This window comes from Capra hircus, chromosome 8, assembly GCF_001704415.2.
Source record: "Capra hircus breed San Clemente chromosome 8, ASM170441v1, whole genome shotgun sequence".
In the NCBI taxonomy this organism is placed as follows: Eukaryota; Metazoa; Chordata; class Mammalia; order Artiodactyla; family Bovidae; genus Capra; species Capra hircus.
This window is the reverse complement of record NC_030815.1, coordinates 83,909,615-83,923,944: the sequence shown is the minus strand read 5'-3', so window position 1 is coordinate 83,923,944 and position 14,330 is coordinate 83,909,615. Positions and strand designations below refer to the sequence as shown.

Here is a 14,330-nt window from a genome sequence, read left to right as displayed (position 1 = left end):
GAACACTCTTTGACATAAAACACAGCAGTATCTTTTCTGAGCCATTTTCTGAGTAGAGTTGTGGAGATAAAACCAAAATAAACAAATGGGACCTCATTAAACTCGGAAGCTTTTGCACAGTGAAGGAAATCACAAACAAAACAAAAAGACAACCCATGGAATGGGAGAAAATTTTTGCAAACACTCCAGCTGATAGGGGATTAGTCTGCAAAATTTACAAACAACTCATGTGGCTCAACATCCAAAAAACAAACGACCCTGTCAAAAAATGGGCAGAAGACCTAAACAGACATTTCTCCAGAGAAGACATGCAGATGGCCAAGAGACGTATAAAAAGATGGTTAACATTACTAATTATTAGAAAAATGCACATCAAAACTACAATGAAATACCACCTCATGCCAGTCAGAACGGCCATCATAAAAAAGTCTATAAATGCTGGAGAGGGTATGGAGAAAAGGGAGCCCTCCTACACTGTGGGTGGGAATGTAAAATAAAATAGTACAGCCACTGTGGAGAACAATCTGGAAGTTCCTTAAGAAACTAAAAATAGTTATCATATGATCCAGCAATCCCACCCCTGGGCATATATACAGAGAAATCCATGGTTCAAAAGGATACAGGCACCCCAGAATTCATTGCAGTTCTGTTTACAAGAGCCAAGACATGGAAGCAACATAAATGTTCATTGACAGAGGAATGGATAACGAACATGTGGTACATATATACAATGGAATATTGTTGTTCAGTTGCTAAGTGGTTTCCTATTCTTTGTAACCCATGGACTGTGGCATGTCAGGCTTCTCTGTCCTTCACTACCTCACAGAGTCTGTTCAAATTCATGTCCACTGAGTTGGTGGTGCTATTTATCTAACCATTTCATCCTCTGTTGCCTTCTTCTTTTGCTCCTTTTGACATCAGGTGGCCAAGTATTGGAGCTTCAGTTTCAGTATCAGTCCTTCCAATGAATATTCAAGACTGATTTCCTTTAGGATTGACTAGATATATCTTTCACTTTCATCAAGAGGCTCTTTAGTTCCGCTTTGCTTTCTGATATAAGGGTGGCATTAATCTGCATATCTGGGGTTACTGATATTTCTCCTGGCAATCTTGATTCCAGCTTGTGCTTCATCCAGCCCAGAATTTTGTATGATGTACTCTGCATATAAACAAAATAAGCTGGGTGACAATATGCATCCTTGCTGTACTCCTTTCCCACTTTGGAACCAGTCCATTGTTCCACGTCTGGTTCTAACTGTTGCTTCTTGACCTGCATACAGATTTCTCAGGAGGCATGTAAGGTGGTCTGGTGTTCCCTTCTCTTTAAGAATTTTCCACAGTTTGTTGTGACCCACAAAAAGGCTTTAGCAGAGTCAGTGAAGCAGAAGTAGATGTTTTTCTGGAATTCTCTTGCTTTTTCTATAGTCCAATGGATGTTGACAATTTGATCTCTGGTTCCTCTGCCTTTTCTAAATACAGCTTGAATATCTGGAATTTCTTGATTCATGTGCTGTTGAACCCTAACTTGGAGAATTTTGAGCATTCCCTTGCTACTGTGTGAGATGAGTACAATTGTGTGGTAGTTTGAACATTCTTTGGCATTGCCTTTTTTTGGGATTAGAATGAAAACTGACCTTTTCCAGTCCTGTGGCCACTGCTGAGTTTTCCAAATTTGCTGGCATATTGAGTGCATCATCTTTTAGGATTTGAAACAGCTCATCTGGAATTCCATCACCTCCACTATCTTTGTTTGTAGTGATGCTTCCTAAGCACTTGTAATATGCTCATCAGAAAAAATTTATTTTCCATATCTCACCATACAGTTGACTCCCTTTACTCATTTCATCACTCATTTTAGATTTCCTATGCAAAGAAAGCATTTCACCTGTCTAATAAGAGTTTTCTCCTTCTTTAATTTTCTTACACTTTTTGGGGGACTGCATTACATGTCCTGCTGGATCTCAAGTTTCCTGACCAAGGATTGAACTTGGGCGGCTGGCAGCAAAAGTCCCAACCGCTGAACCACCAGAGAATTCCCAATTTTCTACTTATACCTAATTTCCTACTTTTCTACATAATTTTTTTTTTTCCTTTTTCTTGTTTTACTGCACTGGCCAGAACTTTCAGTGAGCCTGCTTGTCTCGTTCCTAGAAAGGGAAAAATTTCAGTATTACAATATTGAATATTTTTTAATAATAACTTTGCTGAGATATAATTTACATATCATTAAATTCACCCTTTTAGACTAAACAATTTAGTGGGTTTTAGTATTTTCATATTTGGGTGATATCACTAATATCTATTTTTGGGACATTTGGGTCACTTTATGAACAAACACTGTACTCATTAGCAGTCACTCCCCATTGTGTCACCCCACTCTAAGTCTCCTCACCCCAACAACCACTCATCTACTTTCTGCCTAGTGGATCTGCCTACTGTGAACACTTCATATAAAAGAGGCATACAATATGTGGCCTCTTGTGATTGGCTTCTTGCACTGAACATAATATGTCTGAGGTTCATCCATGTTGTAGCATGCATACCATTCCTTTTCATTGCTGAATAATATTCCACTGTAGAAACAGCCTATACTTACTTTCTCCATTCATCAGCTGGATATTTGAGTTGTTCCCACATTTTGGCTGTTATGAAAAGTGTAGCTTCAAAATTGGTGTACAGTTTTTATGTGGATTTATGTTTCCACTTCTCTTGGGTATATAGCTAGGAGTGGAAGCAAGTTATTTTCTGTAGATACACTGAGAGACTAATGAGTTCTCTTGTATTTCTAGCCTGTAAAAGCTTTTTTCCTCCTTCTTCCTTCTTTAAACATTAAGATGATCATATAATGTTTGGATTTTATCCTTAAATCAACCAGGTATTTGTTGAATAAACCTAGTATAGTCATGATATATTATCCTATTTATATACTAGTAGATTTGGTTTGCTAATATTTTAGTTTTCTAAGATCTATGTTCATTAGTGAGACTTATTTATAATTACCCTTTTTTATAATTTCCTTGTCAGGTTATAGTATGGTTATGCTGATCTTAAAGAACTGTTTAGAAGAATGTGTTGATTAATATAAGCCTGTAGTAGGGACTTCAGGTGACACCAGCCTTATGGCAGAAAGTGAAGAGGAACTAAAAAGCCTCTTGATGAAAGTGAAAGTGGAGAGTGAAAAAGTTGACTTAAAGCTCACCATTCAGAAAACGAAGATCATGGCATCCGGTCCCATCACTTCATGGGAAATAGATGGGCAAACAGTGGAAACAGTGTCAGACTTTATTTTTTTGGGCTCCAAAATCACTGCAGATGGTGACTGCAGTCATGAAATTAAAAGACACTTATTCCTTGGAAGAAAAGTTATGACCAACCTAGACAGCATATTCAAAAGCAGAGACATTACTTTGCCGACTAAGGTCCGTCTAGCCAAGGCTATGGTTTTTCCTGTGGTCATGTATGGATGTGAGAGTTGGACTGTGACGAAGGCTGAGTGCTGAAGAATTGATGCTTTTGAACTGTGGTGTTGGAGAAGACTCTTGAGAGTCCCTTGGACTGCAAGGAGATCCAATCAATCCATTCTGAAGGAGATCAGCTGTGCGATTTCTTTGGAAGGACTGATGCTAAAGCTGAAACTCCAGTACTTTGGCCACCTCATGCGAAGAGTTGACTCATTGGAAAAGACTCTGATGCTGGGAGGGATTGGGGGCAGGAGGAGAAGGGGACGACAGAGGATGAGACGGCTGGATGGCATCACCGACTCGATGGAGTGAGTCTGAGTGAACTCCGGGGGTTGGTGATGGACAGGGAGGCCTGGCGTGCTGCGATTCATGGGGTCGCAAAGAGTTGGACACGACTGAGCGACTGAACTGAACTGAAGGGACTTCCCTGGTGGTCCACTGGTTGAGATTCTGGACTTCGAATGCCTGGGGCACGTGTTCCTACATGTGATGTGGCCAAAAGATGTGTGTAGTATTCTTTATGGGAAGATGAAGCAACTTCAGTATGAGTTAGCTGAAAAGGCATTTGACTATGACTCTAGGAAGGGATATAGAATAGGCTTGAGGTAAGATAAGACTCCCATTTCTGAGAGAACCCTTACTTAAAATTTTCAAAATTTAGCGTTATCTAAGTGTTATCTACAAAGTTGTCATAAGGAATTACAACCTTAAAAGAAAAACTAACTCATTGGTACTTTCTACCACAGAGGTAAAAATACCGAAAAGGAGACTTTAGTCAAAAATATGTTTTGGAGTTGGAACGTGCACTGACTGTGCTGAAGGACCTGTTAACATCCTGTTTGGTGACCAATACCAAACTGCAGAGCAGCCATCAGAGCCAAGCTTTAGAACATAGTTATGGCTGCAATAATAAAAGGGAGGAGAACACTAATACCAGCATTTTCCATGTGTTGATACTAGTGTGGTTAAAACAGTTTCTGCAGGAGGACTCATGTAAATGTCCATTAACTCACAAGATTTTAAAGCAGGGACCTCAGAAACTGTATTATCTGGTTCTCTGCAACTTTGCCAGTCTTGGCTATTCCTCTTTGCTGCTGTTTAAATTATTTCTTTTCTGATTGTTTATAAAACTTTTTTTTAAAGATTCCTTTTGTCTGACCTGGTTATGAAAAGCTCAAAACATCATAAGAATACAGAATTACATACTAAAAATCCTCTCATAATTCCATCACCCAAAGATAACTAACAGTTATTTATTTCTTCTAATTTTTTCTCTAGGAAGATACTAAATTGTATAAGTTAAAAGAAGGTAACATAATAGCACATGCGCTGCTTTAAAGTTTCTTTCTTTTTCTTGGTAATACTGTGGACAACTATGATGTCTGTATAATAAATAGTTACTTCAGTCTCTTGATGTAAGTTTATAATAGCCTACTGTTCCTACCCTCTACACTTGGGTATGGGAGAAGGCAATGGCACCCCACTCCAGTACTCCTGCCTGGAAAATCCCATGGACGGAGGAGCCTGGTAGGCTGCAGTCCATGGGGTCGCTGAGGGTCGGACATGACTGAGCAACTTCACTTTCACTTCACTTTCATGCACTGGAGAAGGAAATGGCAACCCACTCCAGTGTTCTTGCCTGGGGAATCCCAGGACGGGGGAGCCTGGTGGGCTGCTGTCTATGGGGTCACACAGTGTTGGACACGACTGACGCGACTTAGCAGCAGTAGCAGCACACTTGGGTACAATGCTTCAAAGTACTTTCCTGGAGGTACACTTGTGCAGAGAAAGACATGTTTCTATAATGGATTCCTAGAAGTGGAAGGCTGGGACAGAATATAGCTATTGGTAAGTTGTTCTCAAAAGAATGAGTTTCTGTTTGCTCTAAGCAATGTGTCTAATACTGCATGTTATTCACATTTTTTTCTTCCGAAAACAATGCATATATTTCAAATCAGGCCACATTCTCTTTTAAAGACTATTTTAAAAAAATTTATTTTATTATTTTTGATGCATGGACTCTCTCTAGTTGCAGTAAGCAGGGGCTATTCTTCCTTGCAGAACATGGGTTCTAGGTGTGTGGGCTTTGGTAGTTGTGGCTCATAGGCTGTGGTAGTTGTGCCACAAGGACTTACTTGTACCACGGCATGTGGAAACTTCCCAAGCCAGGGACTGAACCCGTGTCTCCTGCATTGACAGGGAGATTCTTAATCACTGGACCACCAGGGAAGGCCTGGGTGTGTGTGTGTGTCGCTCAGGCAGGTCTGACTCTTTGCGACCCTATGGACTGTAGCGTGGCAGGCTCCTGTGTCCATGGAATTCTCCAGGCAAGAATACTGGAGTGGGTTGCCATTTCCTTCTGCAGGGGATCTTCCTGACCCAGGGATCGAACCTGGGTCTCTTGCATTACAGGCAGATTCTTTACCATCTGAGCTATAGGGAAGTTCCTAGGGAAGCCCTAAAGACTCTTTTTTTTTTTTAAGAGCAGTTTCAGATGCACAGAAAAACTGAGAGGAAGGTACAGAAGTTTTCCATAAATCCCTAGTACTCTCAGCACACAGCCTCCCTGATTATCAACATCTCCCAGTAGAGTGGTGCATTTGTTACATCTGATGAACCTATATACAACATAATCACTCAGGTTTATAAGCTACATTAGAGTTCACTCTTGGTATGCACATTCTGAGTTTAGATAATTGTACAAAGACATGTATTCATCATTATGATATCATATACAGTATTTCCTCTGCCTTAAAAATCCTCTGTGATTTCACCTATTCATTTCTCTCCGACCCACTCCCCCCACCTGCCCCCGCAACAACCCCTGGCAACCACTGACGTTATCACTGTCTTGACAGATTTATCTTTTCCAGAATGTCACATAGTTGGAATCACTAATCAATATGCATTTAAAGTTCCTCCATGTCTTTTCATGGCTTAATAACCTATTTCTTTTTAGCACTAAATAATATTCCATTGTAGGATGTACCACAGATTATCCATTCACCTATTGAAGGCTGCTTCCAAGTTTTGGCAATTACGAATAAAGCTGCTGTCAACATCTGTGCAGGTTTTTGTAGTTTCAACTTTTTTGGGTAAATATCAAGGAGCTTGACTGCAGAATTCTTCTAGAAAACCTCCAAACTACCTTCAAAAGAGTCTGTATCATTTAGTACTCCCACCAGCAGTGAACGAGAATTCCTACTGCCCCACGTTCTCACTTGCACTTTGTATCCTCACTGTTTTGGTTTTTGCAATTCTAATAGGTGTCTAGTGGCATCTCATTCTTGATTTAATTTCCAAAGCTCTTTTCGGATTGTGTGTCGGTATTCTGGGGGAAGAGACGAGGGGAACTCCTATCTCTAATGTTAGTATCTTCCCAAATATTTGGTAATCCTGGGCTATCTACTTATGTTAGAATCACTGACTAAAAGCTCAGAATGTGTGGGTGGAGATAGTCAACTTAGTGTTTGTACTAGGTTGAGCTAGTTTGGATCCCTTTCCTATTAGGCACGCAAGACCAAGTAGATGAGAACATGGGTTCAATATGGAGGTACATGCATAATACTTGGAACAAATGATGGAGACATCAGGAGGATTGGGGTCATATACCCTGCTTCTGCTGAGTGCGGTTTCCCAATGAATCTCACCATTCCTAAGATCTGTAATTTTTAAACTTGGAACACCCATAAAATTATCCTGTCTTACACCTGTTTGGGCTATAGTATCATCTGTCAGACAGAGCCTATGTGCTTCCAGTCTTTAAGGAATTTATCAAAAATTTTGTCTTCTAATAGTACTAATAATTTTGCGGTGCAGTACTACATTTTTAAAAGAAAATGTAGTTTTTAGTTTTAGGAATTTGGGTGGCCCATGTACTCAATCTATCATCTTGATTTGACCTATCCAAGTCACATTAAGATTTTGGAAAGACAAAAATGTAGCTCTTCTCTGTCAAGCAATTTAGACCCCTGAGGTAAAGTAAGAATTAAAAAAAAAAACCAGATATTAAAATTACCTAGTCTAAGGCAGGCATTTTGTATATGCTATTCATTCTACTTGCACAAAAATTTGAAAGGTAGGTATTACCATCCCAGCTGTATAAAGAATAAACATTAGTTACAAACAGCAGTAATTCATCCAAAGTCCCCCATTAGCAGCACTGTGGGCCAGGAACCTTGATCTGACTGTAACCTGCTCATTTGCAGATGAAGAAACTGAGGCTGAACTAGATAACCAATTTGCCCTAATCAGAAGCCTCATGGCTCTTTTGCCTATTTTATTATTGTTTAAGGTTGGAAGTTATATAATTTCAGTGACACTAATATATAACAGCTTTTAAAAATTTTATTTATTTTTGGCTGTTCTTGGTCTTTGTTACTGTGTGCGGCGGCATGTGGGGTCTTCCTGGATCAGGGATCAAACCCATGTCCGCCTGCAGGCAAATTCTTTACCACTGAGCCACCAGGGAAGCCCTGTTTTGTTAACAATATTGTGTGTGAGATTGGTATGGATGGTAGGGAGCTGATTAAAGATTTAAATAACATTAACCCAATTAAGGCATTCCAGGAATGTATAGTCCTCTAATTTGGCAACAACAGCATCTCTGCAGTCTGATAAAGCTCAAGTGACAGGCTAGTATGCATGTTAACATTTTTAATGCAATTAGTCTGTGAAAATCACACATTTCTTAAGCCCCACTTTTGTGCTTCTAACTCCACTTTCTCAGCCTACAGACTAATGTTTCCCGTCCTCCTCCCACCGCCCGCTGCTTTCCATTTTCCCGTGATTTAGAACAAATATTTGCCTTGGTAACCATTTTCCCTAGTTACTCTCTTGGCTGATTTTCTTCACAAAGAACCGAAAGGCATGTAACCCCAAGGGAGGCAGTTATTTTAGATTTCACAAAGAAATCAGTTAACATTTTTCAACACTCCCTTCTTTGTCTTAAAGAAAGCTCTGGTTTTGTTTCATTTTCATCTGGAGACTTAAATGACACCAAGCAAAGCCTCCTTAGTTTAGATTTCCAGGTAAAATATTTTAAATTTTAAGTTTCTACTAAAGCGTGTGGAATGGTTTTAATATTTGGGTGTTTTGTGTTGCAAATATGTTTAGCACTTGAGGAAATTAGCTCTTACTAAAAGATTTTTAAAGTTTAAAGTGTACATTATTTTGTTTACTTGTTTTTTTTTTCAGGATGACTACTTCTGAAGTATTTAAAACTTTATGAAATTAGGATTAAATATATTTTTATATGTTTAAATAGAATTACTTGTTCAATAGAAGTATAAGTTGGTTTGAAAATTTCATTCTTTTCTATTTTACAGTCCTAAAGAGCACAAAGGATCAATTAAAAATGTTTTTCATTTTAAGCCTACTAAGTGAAGTTAAAAGGGATAATTAGGTATCTTGTGGCTTTGTGTTGAAGATTAAAATTGAATTTAAACCCTTTTAAAGCTTACTTAAGACAGCTGATGAACAACTTTAATGAAAAAAAAAAGTTAATCAAGATTTACAGATGATATTTAATGTTGGGATAAACACAAAAAATACTAAAAAGACAATTTTACTTGATCAAAATAATGCCTACAGTGGTTAGACCTACTGTCTCATAAAAGTTTACCTCTAGAAACATATTCACTCAATTATAAAGTAAATATTAAATGCAATGTGAAATTTTATAAATCACTGAAAATAAAGGCCTAGGCATCAATGATAAAATTAGTATTGAGAGGTCATTTCATAAAAATTATTTAAACATTTCAATGAGACTATTTAGAGTCTGATGTTGTTAAAATTAAGATAGCTCTGTAAATTTATTTCTGTATATATCTATTTAGGCTTCTGTATAAGCAAAAAATGAGCCAATTTGGGGCGGGGGAGGCAAAGAGAGATAGATAGGGATAATGGAGAGAAGGGTGAGCTTGGGCAATACTCTTGTTAAGTTAACAGGCTCAGGAACAACATGATGCCTGAGATACTCATTAAGTTTACCTCCATAGCCCTTAGGTCCAGGGCCTGACTCCTCATAACTCTCATCGACCATAGAATGGAGAGTTACATACCCAACTGTCAACTGTCAAAGCAAGAAAATCTCCATGTACAGATTTTACGTAGAATACAGAATTAACACTATCACAGTTCATCTCCCTTGCCACGTAGCAAATTCTATTTCTACCCTGTCTCACGTGCCAACTTTTCATATTGCTTTCCCCTACTGGTGTTATCATTCCTTCCCAACATATTAGCTTGCTCTCTGAATTGACTTTTACAATTTCAGGTGCCAATCAGCTAGGGAATTTGCTCCTCCCTCACATTTTGCAAGTTAGTTTTTTAAAAAACTAATGTAGATTACAAAACATTGTTCTAATATAGTTTCATCTCAATAACCTACAGTAAAGGGTTTGAAATGCAGTAATTAATGTACATATATACTGAAAAAAAGATTGCATGCTGAGGTTCGTTAACATGAAAATACCTTAGAGGCTGCCATTTGTTGAGCTAACATAAAGTGGTGACAAGTCAGCATGTGACCCAAGTACAACCTGACTAGAGGAGGATAATTCTGGTGGATGAAGTTATAAAAAGAACTACCAAGATTCAAGAGGGCAAGCTAAGCAGATATCACTCCTTTCCTCTCACCAAATACCTAGAAATAAGAGAAGATATATTACAAATAAATACACACATGGATATACAGCTATGTAGGAAATAAGAAGGGAAACTTGTGGTGAGACAGAAACCGTGAGGAATCCTTCAAATACAAAGATATGAATGAATTTAAAGAGGAAAAACACAGCCTTGAATAGGTATAGGAAAGAACTGAGTTAAAAGAATGTATGTGGAAAAGAAAGATATCTTCTATTTGGGAGTAAAAGATCCCAAGAAGGATACATAAAGAAGGAAAAAACAAACAAATAAAAAACCCTGTACATTATGTTAAAACCGCTGAATATTAAAAATAAGTTTAAGATCTGAAAAGAACCTCTCCAGAGAGAGGAAAAAGGATTTATTACAAAGAGATGAGAATCAGATTCAAGTTAAACTTTTCATCGATAAGAGCAGATATAAAAAACAAATGGAATAATACATGTAAAGCATTGAAGGAAAATGATTTTAAAATCATAATTCTACTTCCAACTAAACAAAATGATATTTTCTGACATAAAATAATTAAAATTTACAACCCAAAGCATTCGCTCAAAGAAATGATATATTTTCAGCGAAATAAAACTAATCTGAGGGGACTTCTAACTCTCATAATTACGGTCTAGGCAATTGGGACTGCTGAGAATTATTTTTTAAAAAAGTAGGAAAAAAAACAGGGCCACTATTTAGGACAAAACTAAAATCCAAACAGCTTTTCTTCTGGAGGCATCTGTGGAACCAAAAGAGGTGACTGAGAAGCTTAGTATAGCTTTAAAGCAGCCGCTCAAGTCATGACAGAAACAAAACTCAAGGAAAGGAGCAGGAAATAGCAGGGGTGGTAGGGAAAAGTGAGGCTGATGAAATCACCAGGCTTTGGTTTGGGATCTAAAATATAATCATTAACTAGATATAGTGAAACTCAGCTTCAAATCATATAAATTTATGATTGATAGTACACTTAATTTCATGTTTGAACGTAAATTCTTTTAGGATAAATAATACATCATCATAGGCTTCAAAGTATTTTCATAATTTTTCATATGTAATGGCTGGCAGTCAAATACCATCAAGCATAAAAAGAAACAGAAGAGAATGGCTAAAAACCTAAAAAGAAATAATAGACAATAGAAATAGACATATAAAAGGTCCCAACATGGAGCTGTTAGACTCAGACTTAAATAAATGTGAGTACCATGTGGAAAACATGAAAGATTAAAAATTTCAGCAGAGAATCAGAAAGAATAAAAACCCATTAAAAACCCAAAAAGCTAAGAAACCACAAAAACAGAAACAAGGAAGTCAATGGATGGATTCAATAGTGGATAAACCACAGCTGAACAGATAGTAAATGGAAAAGAGGTTAGTGGAATAACCAGGATCAATCACAGGGTGACAGAGGAAGAAAAATATGAGAGAAAGTGACATTAAAGACAATGAGAAAACTATCATACACGTGGGCTTCCCTGGTGGCTCAGACAGTAAAGCATCTGCCTGCAATGTGAGAGACCCAAGTTGATCCCTCGGTCAGGAAGATCCCCTGGAGAAGGAAATGGCAACCCACTCCAGTACTCTTGCCTGGAAAATTCCATGGATGGAGAAGCCTGGTGGGCTACAGTCCATGGGGTCGCAAAGAGCTAGACACGACTGAGTGACTTCACTTCACTTCATCGTACATGTTGGAGAAGGAAATGGCAATCCATTCCAGTATTCTTGCCTAGAGAATTCCATGGACTGAGGAGCCTGGTGGGCTACAGTCCATGGGATCGCAAAGAGGTGGACACGACTGAGTGACTAACAAGGCATCATACATGTCATTGTAGTTCTAAAAATAAAAAGGAAGGAGAAGCAGGAGAGTATTATTTGAAGAGGTAAGGGCTAAGAAGTGTCCAAAGTTGATGAATATAAGATCACAGATTCAAAAAGTGCTATGAATCCCAATAGAGAATATCTTAAAAGCAGCCAAAAAAAAGTTACCTTTAAAGGAAAAATAATTAGATTGACAGATGACTACTCAATACAAAATATGGAAAAAAGACGACACTGGAGTGAAATCTTCAAAATGCAAAAACACTTGTTAACCTAGAATTCCGTATATAGTAAATACATTCTTTCAGAATGAACATAATATATGAATATTTTCATATAAACAAACATACAAAGGAACTGGTCACCAGTTGTCCTGCACTATAGGAATTACTAAAAAGTATTCTTCAATTAGGAAGAAAATAATCCTGATAGAAGACTGGAGACACAGGAAGAAATAAGGAGAAAGAAAAAGGATAAATATTTACATAGATCTAAACTAGTGGTTCTTAACTGGAGGCAGACTGATTCTTTCCATCTCCCAAGACACATATGGTAATATTTGAAGATATTTTTGGTTGCTATAACTGAGAGGAAGGTGGTAGTGGTATCTGGGTAGAAGCCAGGGATGCTACTAACTATACAAGGGCCAGCTCCCCGCTCCACTACAAAAAAGAATTATCTGAAACAAATGTTAATAGTGCTAAGATTGAGAGAGCCTGATCTAAATGAACTGTGAGCATAAAATCATCATCTTCATCTTTTGAATAAAGAACTAACATATGTAACAAAAGTAGTAGATGTGCCAGAATGAGATAAGTAAAGTTAAAGTTGTCCAGGAATAGGTAAAGGTACTAATTTATAATAGACTTGATAAGTCAAGGATGTCTGTGGTAATCTCAGAATATAAAAGGAAAAAGTATATAATTACTAATGGAATAATAAAAACAAAGCAGCAAAAAACAAGCAAGAATGAAAAAAAATTTAAAACACAGAACATGCAGGACAACTAGAAAACAGATAGTTGGAAAATAGATTTCAATCCAAAGATATCAAATGTTACAACAAATACAAATAGACAAAATATTCAATTAAAAGATCAAAGATCACCATTGTCATATCACACTAAAAATGATATGCTAATAGAAAGTATATTGAAAATATGAAAGGCTGAAAGTAAAATAATGCAAAAATATATTAACTAACCAGGGATTGAACATGGGCCACTGGCAGTGAAAGGGTGGAGTAACACCACTGGGTTGCCAAGGAATTCTCACAGGAGTGTTTATAATAAAAGAAAAATGAAAAAAAATTAAACATCCATCACCAAATTGTTACATAACTTATGGAATGAAAATAGAGTGCACAGACCATAAGCATTTACAAACACTGCTATATATGTCCATATGACCACAATTTATTACTGAATGGAAAGAAAACAGGTTGTATTAAAACACATATAGAATAGTTCATTTATATTTAAATATATATGTTCATACATATTTAGGAGGCATCTTGAAAGATACTCTTAAACTAGTGGTTGGGAAACTATGGCCCACAGGCCAAATCCTGTTTTTCAAAGTGCCATCAGAACATAGTTGTGGCCATCCATTTACTTCTTGTCCATTGCTATTTTGGGGTACAATAACAGAGCTGAGTAGTTTCAACAGAGATTGTTGTCTTGCAAAGCTGAAAATGTTTACTCTCTGGACCCTGAAGAAAAAGTATGCCTACCCTTGTAATAAACTATGAATTATGGTTAAGGCAACTTGTCTTTTATGCCTACATATAATTTTGAGTTTTTAAAAACTAGGTACTATTTTTAGAAACTTAAACACATCTTTAAAAGCATTGATAAAAAAGATTAAGAACTCAGAGGAAAGATAACTGTGTAAATGTAGCTTTTATCTTTAAACCTCTTATGAGCCATGATGTGACCAACAACAAATTGTAGCTCAGTCTAAGGAAGACTTTTCTGGCAGAGCAGTTTGAACATGGATGATAAAGAATTTTCCATTAATGGAAAAGCAGATGACTTCAAAGATTCATTCAAAATCTAAGTTCTATAGAGTAAAGCACCATTATAAATGATACAGATTGCAAGGAAACAGAAGCATCACCTGAGCACAATGAAAACAAAAACTGAAAGTAGGATCATAAATAAAGGAACATGCAATTCTGATTAAATGAGCATACAAGCATATTACAGAGATGTTGTGGATTTGATTAGACCACCAATAAGGGGAGTCACACATTTCTTTTGTTTGTTTTCAAGTGCATAAAAATTATATTCACAGTACACTGTAGTCTATTAAGTGTGAAACAGCATTATATAAAAAAAAAATATTGCTATTGTTTAGTTGCTAAATCATGTCTGACTCTGCGATCTCATGGACTGTCTCCAGGCTTCTCTGTCCA

General features: G+C 37.2%; 2 protein-coding genes across 4 annotated transcripts in view; one reads left to right on the top strand and one right to left on the bottom strand.

Annotated features, from left to right (window-relative positions):
• The window catches only part of CENPP (centromere protein P), a 235,608-nt gene that overhangs the window by 27,649 nt on the left and 193,629 nt on the right, over nt 1-14,330 (bottom strand).
• Nucleotides 8,350-14,330, top strand: part of ECM2 (extracellular matrix protein 2) — a 40,500-nt gene continuing 34,519 nt past the window's right edge. For 2 of the 3 annotated variants that reach the window (XM_005684161.3, XM_005684160.3), the window contains exon 1: nt 8,351-8,491. The gene's annotated coding sequence lies outside the window, so the exon portion shown is untranslated. Of the gene's footprint in view, nt 8,492-14,330 lie in introns of all 3 variants that reach the window. The other variant, XM_013966189.2, reaches the window with a different exon arrangement.